General features: G+C 41.4%; 1 pseudogene; it reads right to left on the bottom strand.

Annotated features, from left to right (window-relative positions):
- Positions 1-542: 542 nt before the first annotated feature.
- Positions 543-18,389, bottom strand: part of LOC146830099 (uncharacterized) — a 135,849-nt pseudogene continuing 118,002 nt past the window's right edge.

Here is an 18,389-nt window from a genome sequence, read left to right as displayed (position 1 = left end):
GGACTATTGAACAGTGTTCTGTTCAGATTGAAGCATTTTCCACATTATGTTCACAAATAGGGTTTTTAGTGTTGATTCTTTCATGACTTAACATATTTTTCATAAGAGTGAAGCTTTTCTCACACTTTTTACAATGATAAGGTTTCTCACCCGAATGGAATCTCTGAAGCTTCACCAGTTATACCCTTACAATAAATCATTTTCGTATTATGTACAGTTGTGGGGTTTTCACCAGTATGGATTCTCTGTCGTACCAAATGCCTTTTCTTCAGAGTAAAGCTTCTCCTACATTCTTGTGTGGTGCAGCAGCCAGTGGAGAGGTGTGGTGCAGCGGCCAGGGCAGCTGACTTTGGAGCACAGGGTTCACGGTTCGATCCCCGGCTCCGGCGGCAGCTCAGCTCAGCACCATGTGACTCTGGGCAATAGCTCACTTAATTTCCACGATGGCCCCCAGCGCCTTGAGACCCGTAAGGGTGAGTAGTTCGCGCTTTACAAATACGGATTTACATTTTTCTTGGAAATGGTTTCTCACCAGTATGGATTCACTTGTGTGACAATAGTGTTTTCTTTACACTGAAGCCTTTTCCACACTCTGTACACTGAAATGGTTTCTCACCAGTACGCATTCTCTGATGTACCAACAAATGGGATCCATGAACAAAGCTTTTTCCACATTCGGTACACTGATAGGGATTCTCACCAGTATGGATTCTCTGATGCTGCACCAGGTTGCCCTTCACACTGAAACATTTGTCACATTCAGCACAGTGGTAGGGTTTCTCACTAGTATGGATTCTCTGATGTACGAGCAGTGCGCTTACGTGAGAGAATCTTTTCCCACATTCTGTACATTGAAAGGGTTTCTCACCAGTATGGATTCTCTGATGTACCAAAAGGCTTCCCTTCTGAGTGAACTTTTTCCCACATTCTGTACATGGATATGATTTCTCACCAGTACGGATTCTCTGGTGTGACAACAGTATGCTCTTTATACGGAAGCGTTCTCCACATTTTGTAAATTGATAGGGTTTCTCACCAGTGTGGATTCTCTGATGCTGCTCCAAGGTACACTTCACACTGAAGCGCCTCCCACATTCAGCACAGTGGTAGGGTTTCTCACCAGTATGGATTCTCTGATGTACGAGCAGTGCACTTGTCTGAGTGAAGCTTTTCCCACATTCTGTACATTAAAAGGGTTTCTCACCAGTATGGATTTTCCGATGCTTCACCAGCCTATGCTGCTCACTGAAACTTTTTCCACATTCAGTGTATTTGTAGGGGCTCTCACCAGTATGGATTCTCTGATGTATGATTAGTGCGCTTGTCAGAGTGAAGTGTTCCACACATTCTGTGCACCAACAGGGTTTCTCACCAGTGAGGATTCTTTGGTGACTTAACATATTTGTCTAACGAGTGAAGCCTGTCCTCATTCAGTACAGATAGGGTTTCTTATCAGTATGGATTCTTTGATGTAACAGTGTGCTCTTCACAGCAAAGTGTTTCTCACTGATAAGGTTTCTTACCAGTATGGATTCTCTGATGCTCAGTGAAACTTTTCCCAAATTCCATACACTGGTATGACATATCCTCATAACAAACATTTTGATGCCTGTGTAGCAAAGAGCCCGTAGTGCAGCTGTTCTCATGTTACTTACACTGCTATGTCTCCCATATACACATTCTATGGTAATTCACCTGATTTCTTTGGTGAGTGGAGCTCTTCTAATCCTCCTTACAATGGTATGGTTTCTCCAGAGTATGGATATTCTGATGCTTGCCTTCACTTGGCATTAGAATGAAGATGTCACACTCTGAGCACCTCTGTGCTTCAGTCTCTTATGGATCATCTGATGCATGTACAGATATGAGCTCTGGGTGAGGCTTTTCTCCGACTCTGTACACAAATATGGTTTAATCGCCAGAACACAGCCTCTGCGGTACATATAGATGAAAGCTCTAAGTGAACATTTCTCACTCCGTAGATTGATGAAGATTATTCATGGTATGGAGCTTCAAACTGTCCATAAAAATGAGCTCTGTAGGAAGGTCTTGCTTAAGCTAGTTCACTATTTTTCCCCAGAATGTATTGTACAGTGTGTATACAGAGCAAGCTTCCATGTGGATGTTTTCGCAGACTCCTCACACTGATACAGTTTTTTCTTCTGGCAATGCTGCTCAGGAGTTTTTTGGTGCAGAGGAACTGTAGGTCTCTTCAGTAACACCTTTGATTCTGTGGATGAGAAACAAATATCTGTGAGTTTGTCACAGCCAGGTGGCTACAAGACAGAAAAGTGGGATGAGGAAGGAGCTACTGTGAATAGGGGAGAGGAACTGAAAGAGGAAAACTGAACAACATATCCTGTGGTCTGAAGTCACACTTACAACCTACCAGTAAAATACAGTGCCCTTGCACTAACTTCCGGATTAGCAGGTTAGGTGGGCACTGCTGCCAATCAATCATAAGTCCTGATCGCAACAGCCCAGTTTTGAGATACAGCCTCTAAGTCTGGTGCCTGTGAACAAGACACTTAATTGGTTTTCAGATTAACTCCAGCACCAATAATCTCTCCTAACTTAACAACGGACTGTAAGGACCAGTTGACCCTGTGAAAGTTTCTCCATTTGCTCAGACTCCCAGCAGCAGATAACTGGTAGCACAGTTTGAAGGATGGCAGGCTCTGGTCGACTTTTTGAACTCAATACAATCACAAGTTCGAAGGAGGGTCTGAGGGAAGAATTTTGAGACCAACATGGAGATATTCCCCAAAATAGAGCTATAACATAACCAAATATCCACAGGTCTATCTCTTCTACTAAAGAAGACCTACCTACATAGCACGGAACCGAGGACCTTTAATTTTGCCTGAAAGAATCCCTTTTAAAAGGACGGAATCCCATCACCCACCGAAGTGGCATGCTTCATCATCTGGTATCTCCTCTTGGTTGCAAAACCAAGAAACCAAAGAGCTACACGTATTTTAATTGTCCCTTGGAAAACAAGTGGTGAACCCATGTTATCAGAGATAATAATTGGAGTCGGATCATTAAAGTTTTTCCTGACATTAACCTCAGATGATCTACAAACAGTAGAAGGAAAACTCAACAACAGTGAAAATAGACTAAATGAAGTGTATACAAAATAGAACATTTAAACATTTTTCATCTGGAGGGCAAGAACTTAAATTCAAAGTTCACAAGTTCTATTAAGCCTAGAAAGACTAACAGAAGGGAAAAAGGAGAAACAACGTGAGCATTTATTGCATATCTTGAGGAAGAGAAAAGGGACAGGCAATCTCCTATTCTAAACAGCTTGTTAACCAAACTACTTGTTATCTTAAGAGAACTTCTCAACATTCCATTCACCTACTGACGAGGCCCTCTAATCTGTATTCCAATAACCCAAACTCTAGGGGCATAATTATGTTCCAGGACCACAGGTAAAGAACCACTGATGTAGAATATACCCAAGCCTCCATGATTCTGTACGCTGCAAGTAAAACAAGAGAAAATCACTTGGGTGCCCGGCAAATCTAGCACTACTACAAAAAAAGATGTAGGACTATCAATGAAACAGTATCACATCAAATATGACATCATCCAACATTTTGGCTTCTGTGGACCACCTTCTCTAAATCATTATTGGAATCCAGAGAGAAAGGAGGCAAGATGGCGCCCGTACGAGCGGTCGTGTCGGACGTGTGAGCTGACCTCTCTCTCTGACCCACAGGTCTACGATATGGAGCTGCCGTGCTTAGCTTGACCTTTGTGGGGGCGCTGGTGGTTTGGAGCCTGTGATGATCTATGGAGACGAACAATCTCTTTTCTACAACTGCAGTGTTAGGTTGGAAGTTTGCTACGGGAGAGCTGGGCACGCCGAAACGCCGAAGCGCTGATGCTGGAGGCAGTTGCTGCGCTGGTGAGACTCCGCAGAGCCTGGTGGGCGGTAACCTTCACAGGTGCCGCGGCTCGGCTGCGCGGTGAGCGTCGTGTGAGCATCAACTCTGATCTTATTCGGTTTCAGAAAACTCAGCCTCTTCATGCGAAGATCTGGCTGTACAATATTCCAAACAAATGTGCATGGAGGCTGAGAGTGAATATGATGATGACCTGGCTGAAGGCGGTGAATTTGGGGAAGAGGATACTCCTGTTACAGTGAGAGGCGGAGGTGGAGGCGATACGCCTATGACAGAAGGAGCAACTGGGTCTCAAGGAGATCAAACGGGGGATATTACTTTTGCCACGATATATCAGACTATTCTGAGCCACATGGATAAAACGGCCTTAGAAAGTCAAAAAATTCAGAATTCCTGTCGAAAATTGCATGGATCTATTAGAAGGCTAGTGAAGGCACAGTCGGACTTTGGAGAAAGATTTACGGAGGCTGAGACTAGAATCTCCAATATTGAGGATGAATTGGTTAAACAGAAAATGGTTACAGAGACTTTAAGCGGTAATAAAGAGGATTTATTATGGAAAATGGACGATTTTGAAAATCGCGCTCGGCGCAACAATTTAAGATTAATGCAAATTCCTGAAGGCAAGGAAGGGCAAGATCCGTGCAAATTTGTAGTGGAACTTTTTCAGAAGGCATTTCCAGGCTTGAGTAAATGGGATTGGGAGCAGGAGATTGAACGGGCTCACAGATATCCCTTTAATATTCAACTTCGCTCCGGGCAGAACCCCACTAAACCTAGACCCTTCCTAGTTGCCTTCAACAATTTTCGTGCCAGGGAAGATATTTATATGCAAACTCGGCCAAATAGTAAATCTATGGCGGAAGGATTTACTTTCTTTGCCACACCTGACTATTCTAAATATACAATGGATAATCGCTGGCAGTTGCGACAGTTGGTGAATCAATTTCAAATAAAAGGCGCTCAAGCGTACATCATGAATCCAGCAAAGCTTAAAGTGATTTACAAAGAGAAAACACGGTTCTTTACCAATGTTGTGGCAGCTAAGGAATATTTACAGTTCATGAAGGACTCTTAACTTTTAGATAAAACAATTGGACATCAGTGAGTAAGGAATTGATTTCTTGAACTATTTGATTTATACTATTACGAATATAGTATTAGTAATGTCTATGTTTTTTTTTCCTCAGGATCTTAGTTCAACATGATTAAGCTAATTTACGAGTTTGGCGGTATGGCAGTAAAGTTCTAAGTCAGGACGAATACTTAAAACAGAAAGGAAAAATATATAGCCTTTTTCTTTTATTATTTTTTTGGGATAGCCCTGTGGGGATTGACAGAGGGGGCAGGGTGCTCAGTACCATCTATAGGACCTGAGTCCTAAAGCCTCGGCAAGGGGGGGTTTGGGGGGTTTCCTGGAGGTTGGGGGAGTATAGAGGGGTAGGGGGGGTGGTAGGAGGTGGAGGGCAATGGGGGGGAGGGGGTTAAAGGAAGAAAATCCACGGTGATTCTAGGTGGCAACAATGAAAAGGATATTTTTGTTTGGTATAGACACATCAATGTAAATTTAATTGAATCAACTTATTGGTTAGGTAGAATCAATTTCGATTTGAGGATTCTGATAATAATACTGTATGTCACGAAACATTAAAATTTGCTCATTTAATGTATCTGGGCTCAACTATGGCAATAAAAGGAGGAGAATAGCAGCGGAAATTCGTTTTATTCAACCAGATATTCTTTGTTTACAAGAAACTCATCTGGCATGGGACAAAAGGACACTCATAGCAGACTTAGGCTATACTCTAATTGCTGCCTCTCAACAAACTAATAATACCAGAGGTGTAATGATTTTGTCTAGACCTGGTTATTGTACTGCTGGTCGTAAATTAACCGACAAGTGGGGTAGATGGGCTATATCAGAAATAACAGCTGGAGGCGGAATCTTTACAATATGCTCAATATATGGATCTAATACAGACGAGGCTGAAGTTTTGGAATTATTAAATATAGAACTTGCCAATTGGCGATCTCCGCTTATTATATGCGGAGATCTGGACATCAATTTAAATACTATGGAGTTAGCAGCAGGTTTAGAAAATTATAAGGGGCGTAAACCACGAGTTTTTAATGCTTTACACAACTTGGTTACTGATCATGGCCTGGTTGATATTTGGAGTAAAAATTACCCTACTCTCCCAGGATATACTTATTATTCTGCACCACATAAGAAATTTGTCCGGTTGGACTATTTTTTCATTTCCATATCTATTCATTGTCGGACAAAGATACAGATATTTCCTAGAGTCTCATCGGACCATTCTCCAATTTTAATGGAATGTCCAATCTTAAAGGAGATAGGTCGTTTAAGAAGCTTCTCATTTGATAGGAAGCTCTGTCTTGACGAACATTATAGAACATATATGACTGAGTGGATAGCAGAATTCTTTAACATCAATTTAGGCACAGCTAACATTGAAACAGTTTGGGATACATTCAAGGCCTGTTTTAGAGGAGAGGAGATAAGATTTGGCTTGTATCATCAAAATAAATTACGCTCTCAAATGGGGGAGCTGTATAACTGTTTAAGGGCCACGGAAGAAGAGTTAATGAAAGAAATTGTGAAAAAGGATAATTTATTGAAAATATCTAAAGGGGAGGCTAAAATCGCACAATGTAGGGCGAATATAACTGGGGTATGGGCTGAAGAGATCGCCCGGAAATATTTAGTAAATAGACGGCACACTCATGAATATGGAGAGTCTATTGGCCGGTCCTTAGCGTTAAGATTGAAAATGAAGGCGACCTCTCGTTTGATTGCCAAATTGCAGGATCAGTGTGGGGTGGTTCATGAGGAGCCGAGGGAAATATTAGATATATTTCATCAATTTTATACGAAACTATATACTCAGCAGCCAAATTCCATACTAGATCAGGCATGGGAAGAAGGCATGTTTAATCAATTAAATAATACTGAGTTGGAATTTTTGGATAGCCCTTTCTCCATGGAAGAACTTGCGGTTAGAAGCATACCGAATGGTAAGGCGGCTGGTCCTGATTTTATTCCTGGGGAAGTTTATAAATGCTTTTTTGAATCATTGAAAAAGGTTATGTTAGAAACTTTTAGGATGGCACAAAGGGGAACTGCTCCAACCACATGGAATGATGCCTCAATTGTTGTATTTAGTAAGAAAGGGAAGCCCCCGGAGCTACCGGGATCTTATCGGCCAATATCCTTGCTTAATTGTGATAGCAAGCTTTATTCTAAAATGATTGCGAATCGCCTATCTAAGGTTATAACATCACTTGTAACAATAAATCAACATGGTTTTATTCCAAAAAGAGGCACGGTTACACATATCAATAGAGTTATTACCTTATTTGATATAGCAGAAGTGGAAAAGAGGGATTTAGCACTGATTTTGCTTGATGCGGAGAAAGCTTTCGATCGCGTGGAGTGGGTATATCTATGGGAAGTGATGAGAAGGATGGGATTCGGGAAAGCTTTTTTAACCGCAATTCAGGTCTTATACAAGACACCCAATGCTAGAATCGCTGCTCTGGGTTTAAAATCTGAAAAGATTAATATAACTAGAGGGACACGACAAGGGTGTCCTTGTTCCCCTTTGCTTTTTGCTTTATTTATTCATCCTTTTATCACTAGTCTACAAAATTCACTTTATATTAAATCATTTTTAGTTAAAGGAATCGCATACTCAGTGTTCGCATATGCGGACGACATTGCTATAGCAACAACCGATCCTAGAGAGGCAATAGGGGAGATTGAATTATTAGCTAGAGACTTTGGAGCCATGTCCGGTTATAAATTAAATTCAGCAAAAACCCAAATTCTGTGCACAAAGAATATACAATTTAATGATTCACGGGTAACAGATGAAGTTACATATTTAGGTATCAAAATTAAAACTCAAATGCAAGAGATAGTTGATAGTAATTGGAAAGAGATCATACATCAAGTTAAGCAATCATTAGAGAGATGGAGTCGATTGCAATTATCAATAATAGGAAGAGGGAACATCATTAAGATGAATGTTCTTGCTAAGATCTTATATTTATTTCGGAGTATTCCACTGGAATTCCCATGTAAATATATACAGCAACTTCAGTTTATTTGTGGGAAATTTTTCTGGGCTCCGGGTAAAATTCGACGAGCTATGAAATGGCTGACGCTACCTGAAGAAAGAGGGGGACGTGGTGTACCCGATTTTTTCATTTATTATTACGCTTGTTTTTTTACAAAGAATGAGGTTTATGTTGACAGGTGAGCCTCCGGAGGATGAAGCGGACGCCCCTTCAATCTTTTTTTTGTTATTAGTAGAACAGGCAAAAGGATGCTTATTAAAGGAGTTGGAGGGTAATTATTACAAGCACACCCGCTTCAAGGTATTAGCTTCAGCTTTTAAAGTATGGAGAAATGTCAGAAAATTGATTAATTTGGGTAAAATTACATATTATACCCCTTTTGACGCTGATAAAATACTTCCTTCTATTTTTTGGGATAATACTGCAAAGGTCTGGTCTAGAAATGGGGTTTGTAAAATGGGTGATTTATATGATGTTAATGCAATATTGGTTACATATGCAAAATTGGTCGATAAATATCAGCTGCCCCATTCATTGTTTTTCAAATATCTTCAAATTCGAGATTTTTGTTTAAAAAATCAGATTAAGGTTTCTCCTAATACTTTAGTAGAAGGGATTCGCCTTCAAAAAAGGATTGGCCTACTCTACCTGATTTTGATTGAGTTTAGACAGGATGACATTCAAAAATATAATCTTTATTGGCAAAATCAGCTAGGAGACTCTCAAGTCGATATTCTAGAAACCTTATGTCTGGCTAAGGAGATATGTTTGGCTGCTAACTTAAAAGCTCCAGTTTATAAGTCGGTCTTTAGGTTATATTACACTCCTAAGCGGATGGCAACTTGGGGTGACAAATATGATGGGAAATGTTTTCGATGCGGGGATCCCGATGCCGATATGGGGCATATTTCTTTTTATTGTATTAAGTTGTCACACTTTTTGAATAGCATTGAAGCATTTATAGTAATGGTGTTGCAGCGCCCTTATAAGATTTCTCCTACACTTATGTTATTGGGAATAGGCCAAAAAACATGCAATTATCCTATATTAACTGAGCATAAATATTTTCTATTTCTTGCAATGACTGTAGCGCGTTTATGCATCGCAACGGAATGGTTGTCACCTGAGGCTCCGACTTTTGAATTTTGGAGAGCCAAGCTTTATAGTATTTATGAAATAGAATGGAGTTTGTATGCTCTGAAGGGGGTTCGGAAGAAACAAATTGGATTGTCAATTTGGGGTGTGCTCACAAATTATTTTGAGGCAGGATGAGCTTAGAAGCATCCAATATATTATTGTAATCGGTTAATGACTGAGGATTATTGAATAAGCATTAATTTTTTCTCTTTTTCTTATGTGTCTCCTTTATAATTGTCTCAATTGTATGAATTCAATTGTAATATTCATTGTCTGTTGTAAGGGTATGTATGTATGCCACTAGAATTGCCGTGGAAATAAAAAGATTAAAAAAAAAAAAAGGAATCCAGAGAGAAAGAAATGAAGCTAAGAAAGTCCATACTATCCTTGTACTGAGAGGGTATTGTAACATGTACATTAATGCTATCATGTACTCAATATCTACTGCAATGTTCATCACATACAAAAGATGTTTTTTCTAAAGTTGACTCAAAGCAAAAACCTTGATGTGTGGCACACTGCCAATCTGACAAAGCAAGAAAACACGTTTGTCTCCAATGATCATAATTGACACGTGAGTATCAATTACTTCCAACATCAAAACACTTACTCGACATCCTCACTGATGTCAACTTTGGATAAATCATTGTATCAGGTCACTGGTACTTGACAATACATCTGTCCAGTTTGCAGTTACACAAAAAATTGCTGAACAATCTAGATATAGTTAATCATTTCAAACAATTCCCTAAGGAATTCTGTATTTATGGCACAGACATCATTTCAAAAAAGACTATTTTAGGGTGCTCACAAAGCAACTCTTGGTTGAGAAAATACGGCGTTAGTCACCAAAACAAAGCTACAGACTATGAAACGCTCTGAAGCACTACTAAAGAAAAGTAAAAAAAACTAGAAAATTAGCACGTTAAGGACACTAACCGTTCTACCTAGAAATAACTGCTGAAACTGAATTTAACAAGAAATGTACATATGTTGCTGACATCACCCTCTAATTTCAAAGCGTGCAGGTGGATGCATACTCTGGACTCTGTTAACCAGGGTCTCAATGAACAAGAAGAGACCTAAAGACAAATGGTCAGCTTGAGGCTACTTAAAACCTTGTCATCCTTACACCATGGTATCCAACAAAAACCCTGCATCATGCATGTCAGGGCATGTCACCCCTTTTCTAATATGAAAGGCTCCCATCTGTGATAACCGTCTCATCTAACTGTTCCTATTGTGCCTCTAGCTTCATGCATACCTTGTTCATAATTGCTGACTATATGGTTTGAAATGTTTACATTCAAACATTGTATGTTTTTTTTTAGATCCAACAATGTGACACATTTCTTGTTCCGTTTAAGCCTACCAAACGTTGTGCTAAGTAAAGTACTTGTGCGTCAGAAGACCACTTTATGGGACACGATTGTTAATATGTCTTAATGCTGCGTAATTCACTTGTACCGGTGATTGTAACACGTCTCTACTACAGCAGATTTTTGTAATGTGTGTGCTTTGACTAATCAGAAGGGTTTCACAATGTGAATGTCCTTGAAAAAAACACTATATGCTGCAAGATGTTTTGCATGGATAAGACTGGCTCTTGAGCTTGGTCACTGATTTATGTATAATCTTTGTAAATATGTCACTAGTTCCTACAAAAGTCGTATTGATGGCTTTCATATCGCCATACAACAATAACTGCCTGTATTTTAATTATCAGAAGGTTTTCACATTTAGTTTGCTCTATTAAGATCGCCTTATGCTATTAGATGTCTTGTTTAAATACGTTCCTGCTACAAATGTTCCACATTTAATATGGTTCTATATTTAGCATGTACCAAACTTCATAATTAACTATTGCCTTCTGCCACAACCTTTTCGCGCAATAACAACAATCTACTCACCATTATTATTTTAGCAGAAAAGGTCACTTTATTAAGACAGGTAAACAGCATATTTTCCTTTGAGAATCAACATTGCCATATCAAAAATAAAAACATTTGCAATTCAAAATCCCCAAAACATCTTATCATAATAAAACTAACTATTTCAAACAAGTCTTCAGATATTCCCGTAATGTAATGTACGAAGCCATCATTCCTTCCCCCTCATTTGTTTTATTGACCTTTTTCTCCCCCCTCCCCCACCCCAGAAGGATGGATAAGCCTGCTTGAGACTATCCAATCCCCCTAAAAAAGCGCCACCCAGGAAAACCAAAGAGTTTTCCTGGCCCCACCCCCAAGATTTGTTGCAACAGAAAATCATAATACACTTTTATTGCACCAAAGGTTTTCATTCCCAAAATTTGCCAATAGATCTCTCATCTCCAAAAGATAATACGCTTGACCCATCTGAGATAAGTGAGCCCCATCCTCTCGGAACAGATGATCTTCTGTACCTGCGATATTATCATGAGACAAAACTTTAATACCCATAACCTGGCAAAAAACTTTAATTGCCCGATTGAGCTTCCTGTGAGCCTTCTCAATTGCAGTGGGATTGCGAGCCCCCCTCCAATGTTGCCTGTAAATAAATTCAGTCCGTACCAAAGACGTACCCTCCCAATTGTTCTTTATTACTGCCAAGTCCAATTTTATTTGTTTCATAAGAGATAAACCCGACAACGGCACTAAGTCATTTTCGCCTAGGTGGATGAGTAACGTGTCAGGAAATCCTCTTGCAGCGGATAGCTCTGTTAATAAAGGAAACAAACCCTCCCACCTCATACCACCTTTCCCTTTCCAGAAAACTTTGTGACCTCTGCTGTGAAGTCCAAGTGCTCTGCCGTAAATCTGTTGTTCTGCAAAGGTGGCTGCCCATTTAATGAAGTAGTGACCTACTATCCACGTACGCATTTTTGTTGACAATGCGTCTTTTACAGAACTTAGACGGAGAAAACAAAATTAGGCAAGAGCAATACTGCAATAAAAATATTATATTATTATTTCCTGAAATAGCGAGCGCAGCAAGCAGATTTCCATCTACCAATCCTCTTGATGTCCTCCCAACCCCAACACAACCTGGCCGCCCCTATTCGAAAAGAGTGTGTCCCAACCAGTAATGGGTCTTTTCCCAGTTTAATCAAAGTTTTTCGTAAAACCACCAAAAAATGAGCACTGGAGATCTTAGACCCATTCCTATGAGAGAATATTGCCCCAGGTGAAAAACCAGCGGAATTTACAAATGACTCCCACTCCCCCAAAGGGCAGCAGTCCGGCACTCCACTGCTGTTTAGTTGGACCCAAGTGCCTTTGCCCAACTGATCGGTTTTAGACCTCTTCAACCAAAACCTCAGTTTGTCACCGTGTACTTGGACCTCACTGCTCTGAATGCCCATCTGGTCTCTTAAGCCCAATAATTCGGAAACCCTGGAAGCACGAAAGAACAACCAAATCATGCAAAGCCTAAAACGTGAAACCTCCCAAAAATCATAACAGCAAACTGGCAGTTGCAACAACAACTGTTGTAACAGAGCAAAAGAAACTGCCTCACGTATCGGCAAGGAATAAGAGCGCTCTCTGCTAAAACCTTTCAGCATACATCTTAACAAAACATCCCCCACCAAGTCCTGACCCCACCATAACTGTCCATAAAAGGAAATCCCATCCAGTTTCCCAGAAATGGTCGTGTGCGACAGGCCCCTGTTAATCAAGTGCAATGCAAACTGTAAAATGAAACTTCTGTTACCAACTGAGTGCCCATCAAAGTTATGAGATTCTGCGTAACTTAAAAATTCACTCCAGGCCTGTAGATAACTTCGTCTGTTGGCAGGAGCTATAGATTTTTCCATCAATTCGATGATCCTCAGTCCCCCAGCACCCAGGTGTTCTTGCAATCGGAGTTTTGAAGTTGTCTGCCCCAGGCACCAGACTGCGGAATTTCTGCCAATTAAAGCGAGACAACGCGTCTGCTATAGAATTGTTAATGCATGTAATGTGTCTAGCTTTGAAAACAATATTCAATTTGAGGCACTGCAGCATGAAAACACGCAAAAGGTGTAAAACCCATAGGTCTTTTGCTTTTTGATTATTGATGAGATATACAACCGCCATATTATCAACGTGAAAAAGCACACATCTATCCCGAAATTCTTCACACCAAACTAACAAAGCAACAATAAGAGGGAATAGTTCCAGAAAGGCAATACTGCGACCCTGCTTCATCCACTGAGATGGCCATCTCTCCGCATATAATAAAAAAATCACCAAAGTCAAACGAGACGTGAAGAACTATAAGATAGAGAGAACATACCCCTATCTAGTTGAAGACTTCTACACAAATAGAGCATACCTGGGCCCAAGAATACAGCGCCCCTGGGGAAGATTTAACAAGCAACAGAATATAGTCGGCTTTTCAGATACATCGGCCGATTCATCTGAGAACTCAGACTCAACTGAGGACCCCAGTACATCCAGAGGTAGAGGAAATACAAATTTTTTAGGCCAAGAACAGGGCCGCCAGCCAACTCGCGGAAGATCACGTCCACCTCGCTGGTACAGTACTCCAGGGGACAGGCAAACACGCCAGAGATATTACCAGTGGTAAATCCTCAGCTATCTCAATCTGCCCACAATTTCGCCCATATTACTAACACCAGGCCTCACCACAACAACGTACCTAGTACCACCATGCCTGCCCCAGAAGCCATTCCTATTTTTAACCTTTCCAATCACCAACTCTCGGAGAATGAAATTGCGGTACTAAGCAAAGGACTTTCATTCGTCCCTACCACTAGACCAGACTTCCTACAACTACAGATCGAACTGTTACGGTTCTTTAGGAAAATACGCCTACAAGCATTCTTTCAAGATACTCCCTATATTCCTTCCACTGCTTTCACGACATTCCGCCCTCCCTCAACTTTCGCCCCACCCAACAACAGTATTCCAGCTGAGATAGTCACCTTCGAAAAACTTATTCTTAAGGAAATCTCAGAGCTTGAACACACACACAGATTTATCCCATACAACCTCACAATTCAAGAGAAGTCTGCTTTACAAGAACTCAAACATATGGACAAGTTAATTATCAAGCCTGCTGATAAGGGTGGAGGGATTGTTCTCCAAGATATAGATATATACAAACAAGAGATCCTAAGGCAACTATCTATACCTGAACACTATCTAAAACTTCCCTTTGATCCCACCAGTGAGATACAAAAACTGATCCTCGATGCTACAGAGGAGGGCATTCATCAAGGCTACCTGAGTAAAAAGGAATATCTGTACCTTAATACAAAATCTCCACGTACACCGGTTATTTACACCCTACCGAAGATTCATAAAAACGCCACCACCCCCCCGGGACGACCTATCGTCTCTGGGTGCGGTTCCATACTTGAACCCCTTGGGAATTACATTGATTTTTTCATTAGGGACTTCGTACCCCAAACATCTTGCTATATCAAGGACACCATGGCTATGGTCAATCTTGTAGAAGAACTCCCCTTTGACCCTCTTAACCATCTACTATGCACCCTTGATGTGGAATCATTATACACAAACATCCCTCAAGAGGAAGGCATTGACATAATTGGCATTACCCTCAACTCCAGACCCCAACCCCACGCTGTCCCTACCTCTTTTATCATAAAACTCCTCAAAATTTGTTTGACTAAGAATTTTTTCTTATTCGATGGTAACTACTATCAACAAGTGAAGGGTACCAGTATGGGTGCCGTTTTTGCTCCAAATTTTGCCATACTTTATATGGATTGGCTTGAAACACACCGCATACTATCTCCCATGAATCCCTTCAGAAATTCCATTCTAGAATGGAAGCGGTACATCGACGATATTTTCCTGATCTGGAACAACAGTGAAGAGAACCTATCTGAATTTAAGGATTGGCTCGACTCACACTGCAATGGCCTCAAATTCACTGCAAATAATAGCAAAAATGAGATTGCCTTTCTTGACCTATCCATTATAGCTTACAATGGCGGTCTTTATACCACACTTTATCGCAAACCCACAGAAAAAAACACCCTACTATCCTACAACAGCCATCATCCCAGAGCCTTACGAGACTCCCTTCCCTACTCACAATTCCTAAGGATACGCCGCAACTGTTATCTTAAGAAAGACTATTTTGCGGAGGCCTCTATCCTTTCCAAAAAATTGACCAACAGAGGCTACCCACGTAAACTTGTGAAAAAAACCCTCAAAAGGGCATGGTACTGCCCAAGGGAAACCCTACTTAGTCCCAAAGAAAAAAGAAGGGACGATAGGATAGTCTGTGTGACCACTTTTTCACCTATCTCTAACACAGTTAGGAAGAGTATTCTTAAACACTGGCCTACAATTAATGCCGGCAGTTTGAAGTTTGAACGCCCTCTTTTCGCTTTCAAAAAAAGCTAAAACATAAAAGACCATCTTGTCAGGGCCGCACTCCCCACCAAAACTAAGGACCAATCCCTCAGAGGTGCCTGGGGTCTACCACCACTATTAGGCCATTTTAAGTGCGGGAACTGCAGTGTTTGTAACTTCACTAAAGACACGAAAAAATTTGTGCATGGTAACACTGATGTCACTCTTTCACATTTCTCAAATTGTAACACTGCCAATGTGATATATGCTATTACCTGCCCTTGTGATTTGATTTATGTTGGACAAACAACCCAAAAGATCAGGATCCGGATTTGCCAGCACAGAAGTCGTATACGCTGTAAAACACCGAATGCGCCACTTGTGGACCACTTCATCACCCTGAACCACACGGAGGACGACATCAAATGGCAAGTCATTAACGTAATACATCAACCCATAAGGAACACTAATATTGCTGCTATTCTGGACAAAGAAGAACTAAAATGGATAATTCGTAGTGACAGCTTACACACCGGGCTCAACCGCCTGGAGGACTGGTCCAATCTTCTGTAATATTATCATTGTATGATTAATTTGTACACCTACTGTGACTGACTTTAATCCCAAGCCAATGAAACCAACAACAAACCCCCCCCCTTTTTTTTAACCTTTATCCCCTTTATTCTAATTCTAATCCCAACCCAACCCCCCCCCACCGTTCCCCTTCCTCCCCTTTTCCCGCACTCACTGCATTCTACCCCCCACACCAACACTACACTCCCTTGCCATCAGTGCCTTTTCTTTCCCCCTTTCCACCCACCTCATACCTTATTTACTGATTCATCGTCCTTCCTCCCCTTATTACCTTCCCTACAATCTCCTGGTCCTTCCTGCTTATTTCTCTAATTTTTAAATTTATCTTATCACTGCTCGCCGGGACCCTCTCCCTGGTGCACTGCACCTTTCTCCTCATTCCTCTCTGTATCCACATGACACTGCTCCCCTTCCGTGTCCTTTCTCCCTTTTCACATTATCCACATTCAGGACACGCCCCCACCTCCTACATAGGAGACTTCCTTATGACTGCCCCTTCCGGTCCGTCACTTGCTGCAGACCCGGAACCCCCATTCGAGTATCGTCCTCGCAACGAAGATTGTGCAGACTGAGCCGATCTCCATTCAGGTAACACAATCGCCTCACTTACGGTTACTGGTTCCCTGTCACCCTTCGTTCCTGTCCGCCTCAGCAGCAACCATTCTATTTATTCCCACCCCTAGATCCGCCATCATGGGCTGCCCTTAATTCCTTCCGGCACGAAGTTTTACTTACACGCGGATAATTATTGCCGTTTTTGCCGTACCAGGAAGATTCCATACTGACCTTGTTCAAATTCCAGGTAATTGCGATCCTAACTCACTACCGGCCACCGCTCTGGTTTTACTATTCGCCATTCTCGGCAATTCCTTACCGTTTCCCTCCCCTTTTCCCGCCATTAGAACAACCACCGCTCGATCTCTTACGACTGTGCCCCCCCGCACAGGCTCATCCAGGAGCGCTTGAAGCATTAACCCTCCAGGTAATTATCAACCTCCCCTCCCCTCGCATGGCACCAAAACAACACAGTGACACTCCCTCACTCCTTATTCTCCCACCCTTCTCCCTATCTAACACAGGAGTACCCCTCACCTCTCCAGAACTGCTATCGAGCAACGTGCGCGATGATTTGCACTCTCTGCTGCAATTGAACAACGTGCCTAGTACGGCTCCTGCATTAATTTGCCTTTTCAGCTGTCCCCTGTACAGTAAGTTCCTCTATCTTTTCCTCCTCCCATCTTCTCTTGGCACCACCTCATCCCACGCCCCTTCTGGTTATCCCTACCTTCGTTTATTTCCTTCACTCACACCCCCACTCCGGTAAATTCCCTCACCTTCAATCCCTCTTACTGTTATCCTTAAGATATACACCGCTCTCCCCCTTCGGCATAACTTTATGCTTCAATGCACCACACTATGCTATTACCCACAACTCCTTTACCTTCCTTTCCCGCAAATTAACTCCTTTCCCTTTTTTCTCCCCACCCCCCTCTTCCTTACCCACCCAGGCTCACTTTCCCAGGCATTCCATCACCCTTTTAGTCCTGAAGAGATCCCACCATCAAATTGGGGATCGAAACGTCGTCGACCTACATCTCTAATCTCTTGACGTTACACTGGAATTTTCTATTCAGAGTATGAGATGTTTCTCAATTGTGACTTTAAATAATCTTTATTTCAGATACACAAAAAGTCACTTTTTAAGTCACTTGCCTGCGGTTAGGAAATCGGCTGATTTCCTTGACTACTCACGGGCTGCTCACTTATTTCACCACGTGCATTCTTGTTCTTAGCAACTGTATTATATCTTAATTCATCTTCTGAATAAAACATTAAATCCAATTTTTGATTGGAAAATTGTGATATTTAAAATTGTATCTATTTTTGAATGGGACCTTGTTTCTTCTAAATAATCTCTCCGCACACCAGCACCCCTCCCAGAACAGACCGAAACCATGGCCCCAGTTGCGTCTGAAAAAAGCTGGATCTGCCAGATGGTATTGTCCTCCACAAAAAAGAGAGAGACTCCATTAAAATCTTCCAGAAATTTTAACCAAATGACAAGATCCTCCTTGATGGCTTTAGTAATTCTAATCCTGCGATGAGGAAGGAATGATCCTGGCATTGCCATCCCCAAATGTCTACAGAAAGTCCTGCCTGCCCTGACCACACGACAAGCAAGGATTAGGTAGCCCAATAAGCGCTGAACCTGCCTGAGCTCAAGTTTGTCTTTACCAAGAACCTCCAATAATAAGGAATTAATTTCTTTCACTTTTTCAGCCAGCAAACGAGCCATCATAACTTGAGTGTCGATTTCTATGCCCAA

This window comes from Triturus cristatus, chromosome 5_1 (assembly GCF_964204655.1).
Source record: "Triturus cristatus chromosome 5_1, aTriCri1.1, whole genome shotgun sequence".
Classification (NCBI taxonomy): Eukaryota; Metazoa; Chordata; class Amphibia; order Caudata; family Salamandridae; genus Triturus; species Triturus cristatus.
Note: the sequence above shows the minus strand (reverse complement) of the source record. Positions and strands in the feature narration are given on the sequence as shown.